Here is a 12,932-nt window from a genome sequence, read left to right as displayed (position 1 = left end):
TCCTTCCAATGAATATGCAGGAGAGATTTACTTTAGGATTGACTTGTTTGATCTCCTTGCAGTCCAAGAGCCTCTCAAGTCTCCAACACATCAGTTCAAATTATACAAGTGTAGTTCCTCTAGACCTGAGGATGTGTGAACAAAAGAGATGAGTTAATCTGCCCAATTTCACAGCCAACATACAGTGGTGGGTCATTCACAGGTAACCTTCATAGACACTCCTGTTCCAGAAAGGGGAGGGGAGATGGAAGTCAATAGTAGCAGTACTGAAATCCCATGGGTTCTTGTGGGCAGTTCTTTGATTAGGACTTAAGGCCTGGAAACTTCCTAGGCTTCAGTCTCTGAATTTTTACTTCTACCCTCTGACATGATTCCATTGCATGAAAAGTGGGTAGTATATGACTACAGTGAAACAGGCTCCTTAGCCTGCTTCCTGCTTGTAGAAGGCAGAAGTCCAGAGCTCTTACTTTGTACTATTGCTGGTCCTTTCAGTCCGAGCTGAACTTAAATATGTTATCTTAAAAACTTGATGTGTCTCCTGATAATGTTACTGGTGTTCATGGCAAAACACCCCACTCCAAAGCCACAATCACACATGTTTTCATAACAAGGCCTACTCTGTCTGAGGGATAACACCCTGAACCTTGGTAGAAGTCTTATTGTGTGATTGAACAGTTCTCTGAGTGACACCCCTAAACTCTTTGAGGGCATTGGCCTGACTAAATAATGCCATGAAGCATCCCCTTCCAGCTTTTTGAGGCTTAACAAAGAATTTTACAGTCACACTCATCTTTAGAACACCTTTATTAAAAAAATGTATAATAATATGAAGAAGTACTGGCATATAGGTGGTGTAAAATGTTATATTTAGACCACCTAATCTCAATGCCCTGGATCTTGCTTTAGAGACATTAATTTTAGCATCTTCTGTCATCTTAAAAGACTGGAAAATTTCCAAGTCAGTAAGTTCATCTCCTTTTTTAATAATATTTATCTTAATTTTTTTAAAATTTCCCTTTATATTTTACTATAGGCAGCAAGAAGAAACCAGGAAGCACTTTTGGCTGTTTGGATGGAAATACACTTAGCTAGATAACTCAATTAATTAAGTACAGTTTCTCCTTCCAGCTCATTAGGTACATTTTCTACTTTTCATAAACTGCAGGTGGAGTGGAGTTTCCTCTTCACACTTCCCAGCCTCTTTCCTCCTGCATCTCCTTTCTGCCAGGCATCCTAGGTACACCACTGTGATTCCACTTAGAACGTGTTTGCTCAGTGAGATAATGCGGATCAATTCCCTGGCTTCAGTGCTTCTGCTGGCCAGAGGCTATGTACCTTTCCCTAAGAACTTCATGTTTTCACTATCCAATTTCCATCACCTGGCAAGGTCAGTTGTGACAGCTCATACTCACAAGTGTACTGATAGGGACTCCATGCACACATGTGCACAAACATACGGGGGTACACAGTAGCATCTCTGAGAGGAAACTTGTCCATATGCAAAAGTACAAGCCTTCTTTTTCAGGAACGTGAATTTTGGTAAGCACCTTCATTTCTTTGTCCTGGTTGTTTTCTCACTTGCTCATCGATCATGCCACTTTGCACTTCTAACTCTGTGACTTATCCTCAAAGGTTACAAAATCTTGGCGTTTGCTATTGACAGGGACTGACCTGCAGAGCAGTGGGCAGGGTTGGAAGCACTTGCCATAAACAGCTGTATAACATGTGCCTGCCTTCTGCATTCTCCCATCACCTTGGACCACCTCACAATACCAGTCACGTTGGCCTGATCCATTGCCTGTGCATTCCTTCAGAGGACCAGAGAACAAGGACCTCTGAGCTCAGCTGACTTGAAGAACTGCTTTTTCAGTGTGCGCCTATCTAGGTCATTCCTTGTCAGTGTTGTGCCCCTCTTGCTAGCCTACCACCCCTTACAGCCCACAACATTCTGAGTGAGGCCCCCTCTTCTTCCTATCTGTGTACCTTTCAGTGTGCACTTGTCTACTTGTGCCTCCATATGCTATCTCCATGTAGCAGGAAAAGGCCAAAGAGATGCCTGAACCTCCAAAATCCCCCAGAGATTGTGATAGGCCTGGGTCTGATCCAAGGTTGTGAAGAAGAAGCACATGGATAAAGGGTCTCTTCTGATACAAAGAATGGAACCAGAGGCCATAAAAGTAAGGTGGCATCCCTACACGTCGTCCCTTCTGTTTAACACTACCCATGCACACGGAGTCCCCAAACAGATGATGCCCTGGGAAACCTGCACTTTCTGGGCCCAGAGCTAATGCCTCCCTTGGGCGGAAAGCAGCTTTTCTATCTCAAAAACAACAAGAGGGCCTGAACTACCCAGACCTCAGTGATTTGCTAAATGTCAAGTCTCTCTTTCAGTTGTTCTCATTAGGCCCAGGTAGGACTCCCTACAGTCACCCATCCCTATTTCCCTAATCAGCCCCCATGCCAAGGAAGCCAGTGCCTGGTTGGGCCAGAGGCATGCAAGGCGGTCTCCTGGAAGACGGCATCTCTCTGAGTGTCACCTGGTTGAAATCCCCTAAGACAAAATCAAAGATTCTGCTCCAGCAAGACTACCAGAATCCTCCCTCAGGTGCAGACATGCACCTTTGCCCTTCAGGCCCCCAAAGCCAGGGGGAAGACCCCAGAGAAAAGAAGGAATTCATGTCAGAAATTTCAGCACGGACCATGGGGTATCTTTGGCAGGACTGCTATTACCTAGACCCTGGACCCTGAAAACCAGCAGGCCCTGAACTGCCCCCAGGGGCTTCTTTGTCTCCCACTCTCCTGAGGTCCCTTGGGACATGAAGTTAACCCTCTGCCCTTGCCTTTTCTCTGTTCCCTCCATCACAAGGCATATCCTGCCAGAGGGTCACACTGGTAAACGCACTTGCGCTTTCCTCGTCTTTCGGCACTGCCAGGGAGGCAGGCTGGAAGTGCCTGGAGGCATGCCGCACTTACAGCATGTCTTTCCTAGGATGCCTTTGGTTTTGCAGATACAGCATACTTTAGCACATCTCATGTTTGGTGTCACATCGTGCCAGTGTGTGCCACCCTCAGGGAGGGTGTGTGCTGGCTGCTGGGCTGATCAGGGCAGCACTGGCCCAGGACATTCCCAGTTCTCCTTTTGACATGTGTGTGGAAAAAGTCTCCGTGTGCCAGGCAATCTATGACTCTTTCTCCTTCAGGTCTCTGCCCATCTCAGCAGGACCTTAGTCTCACCATCCTGGGTCTTGCCATAGCCACGTCCACCATTTCCACAGGAGAGCCCAAGGCCCCACACACTGAGGGCTCCACAGACAGTGGTTTCAGAGCCGCACCCCACGTGATTTGCTCTGTGTAAATCCTTAGACTATGAACCCCCTCTTCCTGGTCCAAACACACGCAACAACACAGTAGAAATGATTACCGTGTTTTGTATCTGGTCTAATTGCAAATATCTGGAGCCACGGTCTGGAGTTATCAGTGGCCATCCTTTCCTCGTTCCCATCTTGGACAGGGTCAATGCAAAAGGCAACAAACCACCTTCAGCCTGGTCACTTCATGACTCCTCTTATGGTTGCTAGGCACCTCCACTCCTGCCGCTTTCATCTCTGCATCTGCCCTGGGCTGGACACACACACACAGAGCCAATATAAGCACATGTGTGTATACACACTCATGCTCAGTCAGTTGAGTTCAGTTCAGTCACTCAGTCAGGTCCAACTCTTTGCGACCCCATGAATCGCAGCATGTCAGGCCTCCCTGTACATCACCAACTCCCAGAGTTCACTCAGATTTACGTCCATCGAGTCAGTCCATCCAGCCATCTCATCCTCGGTTGTGCCCTTCTCCTCCTGCCCCCAATCCCTCCCAGCATCAAAGTCTTTTCCAATGAGTCAACACTTCACATGAGGTGGCCAAAGTACTGGAGTTTCAGCTTTAGCGTCATTCCTTCCATAGAAATCCCAGGGCTGATCAGTACGGGGACACAAATACAAACAGGGAACATAGGTCTTTCAGGAGGTGAAGGTAACTGAGTCCAGCAATGTCAGAGATGGTGACAGTAGGCACCATGTCCAGCCCTTGGGGCTCCCTGTTCACCTCCTCCATGAACTCTTCCATATTTTCCCAAGGCAGCCTGGAGCTGCTTCCAGCGCAGCATGTTTGATGGTTGTGAGATGCTGAGTGGTGTATGTGGAAATGCACAGACGATCCCAAAGGCCACACACAGGTGCACTGGGACCCCGGAGAGGACACCCTTTCACTGATAGGCCTTCCCATGGTAAGGGGTGGGAATGAAGTGCCCAGGCAATCTCAAACTCCATGAGCAGCAGGAGGCCAGGGGATGGAGGGACCCACAAAGGATAATTCTGACAAAGATACTTAATACACACTGCCTCTAGTAGTATCACCTGACAACCAGCTCAGAAAGTTAAGGCTCCTGGTGTCCATGCTTTGGCTGGATGCTCCACATTCGAAGTCCCAGAACCAGTGGACAGGAGTGGAACGACGTGCCCTATACCCTGCAGAGAGACAGGGAAGACGTGTGTGGATCTCACAGGTGGACACCCACAACCTTGCAAACACACACTTGTAAGTGCTGTCAAGGTAATTCTACTTAGTGGTCAACGTGTTCAAGAAGTAGGGGGATCCTGAAAGGAAAATATCAACTTGCAGTGGGACCATGGATGACTCTGCAACAGCACCTGCCAGGATAGAGAAGAGGGAAAAGGCTCCTGTGCCTCCTCCTCCTCCTGTGTGATGGACTTCAAAGAGCAGCAGAAAGGATACAGCTATGGCCCAGAAGCAAGGGATGCCCCAGATGATGGCACTCCTCCAGGCCAAGTCAGGCTTCCTCCTCTGATGGTTCTTGCACATGAACTGGAAGTAGTCCCTGCAGTTTTTCTTATGCTCAGAGCTCAGTTCCACCTTTAAGGAGGACAGTGCCTGAAGTGCATCTTGCCCAGGAAGCTCAGTCGTGCTCCTGGGCCTTTCCTGGCCCTGCTCCTTTACCATCTTCTCAGCTCCTGGCAGAACCTCTATTGCTTCTCCTCATCTGCCACAACATCCACCTCCTCCATGATATCTTTTGCTAGTAGCTGGAAAAACTGCCCGATCCCTGTCACGTCTCCATCTACCAGGAGCTCACTGTAGTCCACCCCCTCCACCCTGAATAGGGTGGCTACTTTGCCTGGCATGAAAACTAGTGACTGCAAGGTCCCAGCCTCAGAAAGCCGCAGGATGGCATACTGCCAACCCCAGAGCCCTGAAACCAGGGCTCACAACTGGGAAGGGCCGGGGTCCCAGGATACTCCCGTATTCCTCTGGCCACCTTTCACATTCCTCTTGGCCATGGTCGTGACCCCAGGCTGGGGCAGAGGCGAAGGGATGGGACATAACAGCACAACAAATGGTGTGTACATGCGGCTCAGGCTGCAATAATCCTGTGCGACCCACTAGCTTTTTGGGGGTGGGGAGTGAGGGAGATGGTAGGGAAGTAGGGGCTGATGTTTGTCCAGTTACATGAGGCTGAAGAAAGGGGTGGCAGACAGCACAGGAGTGGGTAAATCGGCCCTGGGGAGATCAGCCAAATAAGCAGGTCCATAGACTGTGAGCCATCCTCAGGCTGCTGGTTCAAATCTACTCCAATAGCTGAGAGCATTGTGGGTGGCACCCTTATGGACATGCCCCTCGAATGTAGGGCATCTTCCACGGTTCCTGGGCTGCAGTGTACCCACATGGCATATTCTGCTCCAGGGAGGAAGTTGGTTTTGCATCGGCTGCTACCCCTGACACTGTCATTGACTGGGCTCTGGAAATTCCAACCACGGGTTCCTGCTCAGCAGTCCTAACAGCACACTCCTGTGTCCCTCAGGACCATCAATAAACTGAGAACTCTTCCTGAGTATCCAAATGATAAGCAGAAGTGCCACATGGCTGGATACTTTTTACCATGGGATAGAGAACATGTTGCTGTCCAGATGCTAGGGGTGAAGGGAAAATCCCACTGTTTGATACAGTTGATCGCTACTGTTCAGGGACACCAGAGCCTTAGGGTACAGAGCTTGTTCTATGTCTCTTTATCTCTGCTTGTGGCATAGCAATGTTTTGGGCAATCCTTCTATGTATGTATCAAGGGCTAATATCTGTTTGTCTCCATCTCTATAAGTGGTGCTGTTGCTGTCTGGCACTCTCTGTACACCACCACTCATACGGAGTTTATATGAGAAGGCAAGCCCTTCTCCTCCTTAGTGAGTTGCACCCACAGGAGATCAGACTTTGTTAGTCCTCACATTCGGAGAGTGCTTTCTCAAACTTGAAAGCCAACAGTGGGCAGTAACAGCTATACTGCAGAAGGGGCTGTGCGACCCTCCCTCCCTTGCTGGACAGACATGAATGCTGCAAAAGCCTGAGGTGGCTTAGCCACACTTTGCACAGATGGAGAAATGGGGCATGCCCTGCTGGCCTGAGGGAACTCCCTGAACATTATTTGAATACCTGCCAGGGAAATGGTAAGGACAGCTCCCCATTAAGTTCCATGACCCACTGGTGCCTGAAACATGCACGGCTGCCAATTTACATTTCCGAGGCCCTTTCAAAGTGGTACTGTTCTCCATGTGAGAACATATTCAAGCCTGCCCTGTCGCCCAAGCCGGTGGGTTGGGAGCAGCAAGAGGATCAAGCTAAGCCATCCCTCCTGTAGTCCCCATACCCAATATATGTGTTCTGTAAAGAGTACAAAGAGTGATGATTCAAATTGCAAGACTCTGCAGGTAGCAGGTACTTATGCTGTAGTTTTGGTCCATCACTGAAACCAAACATAAAAGACAAGCATTGCTCATACTCATGATAAGGTCAGGGAAAGTATGCCTGGCACTTGAGAAGGATAGAAAGGCTCTTGTATCTGGGTGTTTATGGCACTGAGAGGTCACCCACCATGGCTTCTGTGTCTGGGATTGAAGCCTGCATTCTCGCTGGTCACCACCAGCACTTTATTCCTGCCTCTGCTTTCTGCCAGGCATCCTTGCTGTACCACTGTGATTCCACTCAAAACTTGCTCACTCAGTGAGATAATGGGGATCAGTACCCTGGCTTCAGTGCTTCTGCTAGCTAGAGTCTTCTTATCTTTCCCTATGGCTTTCATGTTTTTGCTGTTCAACTTCCATCACCTGGTTAGGTCAGTTCTGACAGCTCATACTCATAAGCGTACTGGCAGGTGCATCTGCACACACATGCGTGAACACACTAACGTCCCTGAGAGGAAACTTGCACATATGCAGAAGTACAAGCTTTCTTCTCCAGGAACATGAATTTTGGTAAGCATCTGACTTTCTTTGTCCTGGTTTATTTTCTTTCACTTGCTCATTGATCATGTCAGGTTGTACTTCTAACTCTGTGACAGCAGCAAGCACCCATGCCTCACTTATTTACTAAATGCCAAGACTCCCTTCATTTGCTCTCATTAAGGTCAGGTAGGTCTTCATACAATCAGCTATACCTGCTTGCCCACACAGCTGAAGTCCCAAAGAAGCCTGTCCTTGGTTGGGCCCAAAGACATCCAAGACTGTCACTTGGAAGGCAGGGTCCATCTGAGTGTCACCTGAGGCAGATCCTCTATGACAAAATCAGAGAATCTGCTCCAGCAAGACTGCCAGAATCCTCCCTCAGGTGCAGCCATGCACTTGCCATCTAGACCACACATCCATAGGCATGACCACAAAGGAAAGAAGGAATTCACATCAGGACTTTCAGCATGAGCCATGGGGTATCTTTGGCAGGACTGCTATTGCCAAACCCTGGACCCTGAAAACCAGCAGGCTTCAAATTGCCCCCAGAGGCCTCCCTGTCTCCCACTCTCCAGAGATCCCTTGGGACATGCAATAAGCCTACCAAACTTGTTTCCTCCCTGTCCCTTCTCTCACAGACACATCCCGGCAGAGGGCCACACACGGACACCCACCCCTGCACTTTCTTTGCCTAGGTGCACTGCCAGGGAGGCTGGAAGTGCCTGGAGGCACGCCATGGTCACACCCTGTCTCTCCAAGGATGCCTGTGGTTTTGCAAGGACAGCCTACCTTAGCTCATCTTGTGTTTTGTGTCACATCATGTGAATGTGTGTCACCCTCATGGAAAGACTGTGCTGGCTGATGGGCTGATCCTGGGCAGCACAGGTCCAGAACGTTCCCAGTTCTCCTTATGTGTGTGGAACAACTCTCCAGTGCAGCAGACAATCTGTGTCTATTTCTTTTTTAGGTCTCCGCCCTTCTCTGTAGGACCTTAGCCTCCTCACCATCCCAGTCCTGCTGTAGCCACGTCTACATTTCCACAGAATGGCCCATGTGCCCACTGACTGAGGGCTCCACGGCCAGTGGTTTCAAAGACCCACCCCATCTGATTTGTCCTGGGTGAATCCTCAGACCATGCACTGCCTCTTCCCTGTCCAAGCAAACACACTAACAAGGTAGAAATGGTTAGCATGTTTTTGTATTTGGTCTAATTGCAGATCTCTGCAGCATGGTCCAGAGTTATCACTGGCTGTCCTTTCCTCATTCACATCCTGGACAGCATCACTGCAGAGATATGGCAACCACCCACCCTTACAATGGGGACACCTCCTGCCTCTTCTTATGGTTGCTCAGCACCTCCTCTCCTGTCACCTTCATCTCTGTGTCTGCCCTAGGCTGGACACACATGCACACATGCACACACACACACAAACATGTCTGACACAAGCACATGTGTGTATACACACACATGCTCAGCTTGGGGACACAAATGCAAACTGGAAACACAGGTGTTTCAGGAGACTGTGTTCGCATCCCTGTGCTGAGCATGTGTTGTTTACACGATGTGCTTGTGTTGGCTGTGTTTTTGTGTGTGTGTGCGTGTGTCTGGCCCAGGGAATATGTAGTTATGAAGGTGACAGAAGAGGAGGTGCCGAGTAACCATAAGAGGAGGCATGAGGCATCCCCAGTATAAGGGTGGTTGGTCGCTGCAATGTCAGGGATGGAGTCAGTAGTCACCATGTCCTGTCCTTGTGACTTCCTGTCCACCACCTCCCCAAGCTCTGCCATATTTTCCCAAGGTAGCCTGAAGCTGCTTCCAGGGCAGCAGGTGTAGTGGTGGTGAGCCGCTGAGTGGTGGATGTGGAAATTCACAGAAGATCCCAAAGTCAGCACACAGGTGTACTTGGACCCAGGAGAGGCCCTTGCAATGATAGGTCTTCCCAGGGTAAGGGGCAGGAGTGCAAGGCCCAGGCAATCTCAAACTCAGTGAGCAATAGGAGGCCAGGGGATGGCAGGACCCACGAAAGGATGATTCTGACAAACTTAATTCACCCTGCCTATAGTAGTATCACCTAGGACTCTCAGTATGAAACCACAACCAACTTGAGCGAGACTTGCTTCACTCACGGACACACTGAATCCCCAATCCCCCAGTCTCAGCAGGCCACCTGCTATACGCATGGCCCACATTCAGTTTCCACAGCAAGCTTGCATGAGACTGAGCATCCCCATTTAGGAAGGGACAGTGTCCCGGCTAGTACACAGCTGTCCCTTCACGGCCCATCTCCAGACCCCTTCATCACAAGTGTTTCTGTCAGTTACCTTTCATGGGAGAATATTCCCTCCTTGGGTAGTCCTTCAGGGGATCATCCCACTCGTCTTCGCTGATGATCTGCTGGCAACACCTTGCTGCTGAGCAAGGTCAGCCCTGGGCTGACCAAGACCGAAAGCCTCATATGAGCAGCCAAGAACTCCAACAACAGTCATCAACTGTATGCAGGACAAAAGCAATACCAGCTCAGCAATCCAGTTTGATTCTGGGCAGTTGTGATCTAACAACCCACTGAGAAAGTTGAGGCTCCTGGTGTCTAGCCTGCAGCTGGTGCTACCTGTTCAAAGTCCCAGAACCACTGAACTGGAGTGTAATGATGTCCCCTGTATCCTGCAGAAAGACAGTGGAGACAGGTATGGATCCCGCAAGTGGATCATCCACATCCCTGCACACCCACACTCATCACCCTGGGAGCCACGTTTTGCCAGTGATGTCAAGATAATACTCCTTAATGATCACTGTATTCAAGAAGTTGGGATGGTCCTGAAAGGAAAAGAGTAACTTGCTGCATGACAGTGGATGGCTCACACCTGTACCTGCTATGATAAGGAGGAGGGAAAATGTGCAAGCTTCTAGGGTCCTTAGCTTGCCTCCCAGGCAAGAATTAACAGCTTCCACGAAGACTCTCCAGACTCTCACAGTGTAGGAACATGGATATCATGATCCTCACACACTCTGCCAAGTTCCGTACCCACCTGTCCTCAGTTTCACTCACTGACATTCAAGTTAATTAAGTAGCTGAGAAAGTCTTTATCTTGGTCGCTGATCATGACAGAAACTTGAAAGTGGTTCATAATCTGCTTGAGGTCAAGGAGCCATTTATGCAACATGCTGGGCCAAGAAGAGCCAGGAGCATCAGCCCTAGTCTGGGGTGGAAGAAGGACATGGGGACAGGCATCTTCAAGGATGCTGGGCACTTCCACTTACCCAGCCACTACTGATGTGCTCAGGCCCTGCCATATCATCAGACAAGCTGATGGCTCTGTGTTCCTGGTGGTGTTCTGCCTCTGAGGTGGTCTGCATTCCCCAAGCAGGGGCTGTTTCTGATAGCTATTATTTCCCAGACCTGTGTATGCTGGGTAGTGGCATGTCACTGCTTACATGGTAGGACTTACAGTCATTGTGACAAACCGTGTCTGAAAGCAAAGGGGTTGGTGTTTGTTAATTTATGTGTACATATGTTGTATGGGTTTGTGTATGTGTGTGTGTGTGTGCGTGTGTGTGTGTGTGTCTGACTCCCATGTCTCAGTTATTTTCAGGATCATTCTCCTCAATAACTGTCAGTTAAGGCTGCTCTAGTGTACTGTCTCTGGTCATTCCTACTTAGAGGCTGTTCCTCCTCAGATGGAGGCCTGAAGTAGACACACACAGATCATGGCTGTGACACTTACTGGCGTGGTCTTGCCTGGGCTCTACACAGCTGTGCCTTTGGAGCCTGCCAATTGCCCAGTACCACACTTTCTTCAGGTCTACCAGCACCCATTCTGCGCCCTCGCCTCCACCTCTCCTCCTGCCCCTGCCTCTGCACCTCCCCCTCCTCCTGAGCAGCGGACCACAAGGAGTAGCAGAAAGGATACCACGTTGGCCCAGAAGCCAAGGATGCCCTGGATGATGGTGCTCCTCTGAGCCAAGTCACGCTTCCTCCTCTCATGGCTCTTGCACATGAACCAAACGTAGGCCCTGCAGGTTTTCTCAGGCTCAGAGCTCAGATCCCCTTGCAGGGTCGCCAGTGCCTGCAGCACATCTAGTGCCGGAAGCTCACTCAGGCCTCCAGGCCTTTCCTGGCACTGCTCCTCCACCGTCTTCTCGTCCAGCTCTGGGGAGGAACACTGTTGCTGCTCCTCATCTGGCACAACCTCCACATCCTCAATGATGCCCACTGCAAGCAGCTGGAACACCGGTCTGATCCTAACCATGTCTCCATCCACCTGGGCCTTGCCATCCTCTCCTGCCTCCACTCTGAAGAGGGGGGCATCTTCACCTGGTGTGACCACTGATGGCTGCAACCTCCCAGCCACACAACACATCACAAGGGCAGGCCTTGTGGCCCCATCCCCCTGAGCACCCGGGCTCAAAACTGAGAAGGTCCGGGGTCCCTGGATGCTCCCGCATTCCTCTGCCTCTCACACTCCTCTTGGCTCTGGCCATGACCACAGCCTGGGTCAGATGCTAAGGGACAGGACATAATAGCACCACAGCAAGTGGTGAGCAATGGTGGCCCAGGGTGCAGTAAACCTGTGGGGCCCACTAGCATTTTTGGTGTGGGGAGTGTTGGGCATGGTTCAGAGGCTATGGCTGGTGTGTGTGAGGGGTGGCCTGAGACTATAAAAGGGGTGATGGCAGCCCAGGACAGGGTGAATGGGCCCTGGGACATCAGCCAAACAGGCGGGGCCCTAGGCTGTGAGCCACACACAGGCAGCTGACCCAAATCTAGACCAATGGCCAAGAGGGCAGTGGACAGCACACTATGGACATACCCCTAGACTGGGTGGCATCTTCCGTGGTTCCTGGGATCTGCTCCACTGCGTGGCCAGACTCTGCTCCAGAGAGCTAGCAGGTTTTGCATCTGCCGCTACCTCAGGCGCTGTCATTGGTCTGGTTCTGGAAATTCCAACCCCGGATTCCTGATCCACAATCCAAACAGCACACTCCTGTGTCCCACAGGACCTTCAATAACTGGGAGCTCTCCCTGAGTATCCAAAGGATACACAGGGGTGCCAAGTGACTGGATACTTTTCTCCATGAGACAGAGAGACTTGCTGGCCGGAAGCTAGGGGAGTAGGGAAAAATCCCACCATTTGCCATGTTGATCTCCATTGTTCAGGCACACCAGGACCTTAGGGTACAGAGCTCTCTCTTTCTTTGTCTCTGCTTTGGCATAGCACTGTTTGGAGCAATCCTTCCTTGTGTTTACCAGGGCTGGTGTCTGTGTGTCTCCACCTCTTTAAGTGGTTCTGTTGCCGTTTGCCACTGTATGGACACCAGTGCTCATAGGAGAAGCTTATCCTCAGAATGAAGGCAAGCCCTTCTCCTCCTGAGTGAGTTGCACCAAAGGGAGATCAGACTCTTTTAGTCCACAGGTTTGGAGAGCACTTTCTCAATCTTGAAAGCCAACAGTAGGCAGTCACTTCTGAACCACAGAAGGTGTCGGGAAACCCTCCCTCCCTCACTGGACAGACATGAATGCTGCACAGGCCTGAGGTGGCTTGGCCACACTTTTCACAGAGGGAGAAATGGGGCATGCTCTGCTGGCATGAGGAAGCTCCCTGAATCTTATTCTAATTCCTGCCAGTGAGTCGTTAAGGACAACTCCTTAAGTC

At 50.3% G+C, this 12,932-nt stretch overlaps 1 pseudogene; it reads right to left on the bottom strand.

Annotated features, from left to right (window-relative positions):
• Positions 1-5,033: 5,033 nt before the first annotated feature.
• LOC108634628 lies at positions 5,034-11,797 on the bottom strand (annotated as a pseudogene).
• Positions 11,798-12,932: the final 1,135 nt, after the last annotated feature.

The sequence above is a fragment of the Capra hircus genome, unplaced genomic scaffold, assembly GCF_001704415.2.
Source record: "Capra hircus breed San Clemente unplaced genomic scaffold, ASM170441v1, whole genome shotgun sequence".
Classification (NCBI taxonomy): Eukaryota; Metazoa; Chordata; class Mammalia; order Artiodactyla; family Bovidae; genus Capra; species Capra hircus.
The sequence above is the reverse complement of the archived record's forward strand: the minus strand, read 5'-3'. Positions and strand labels throughout refer to the sequence as shown.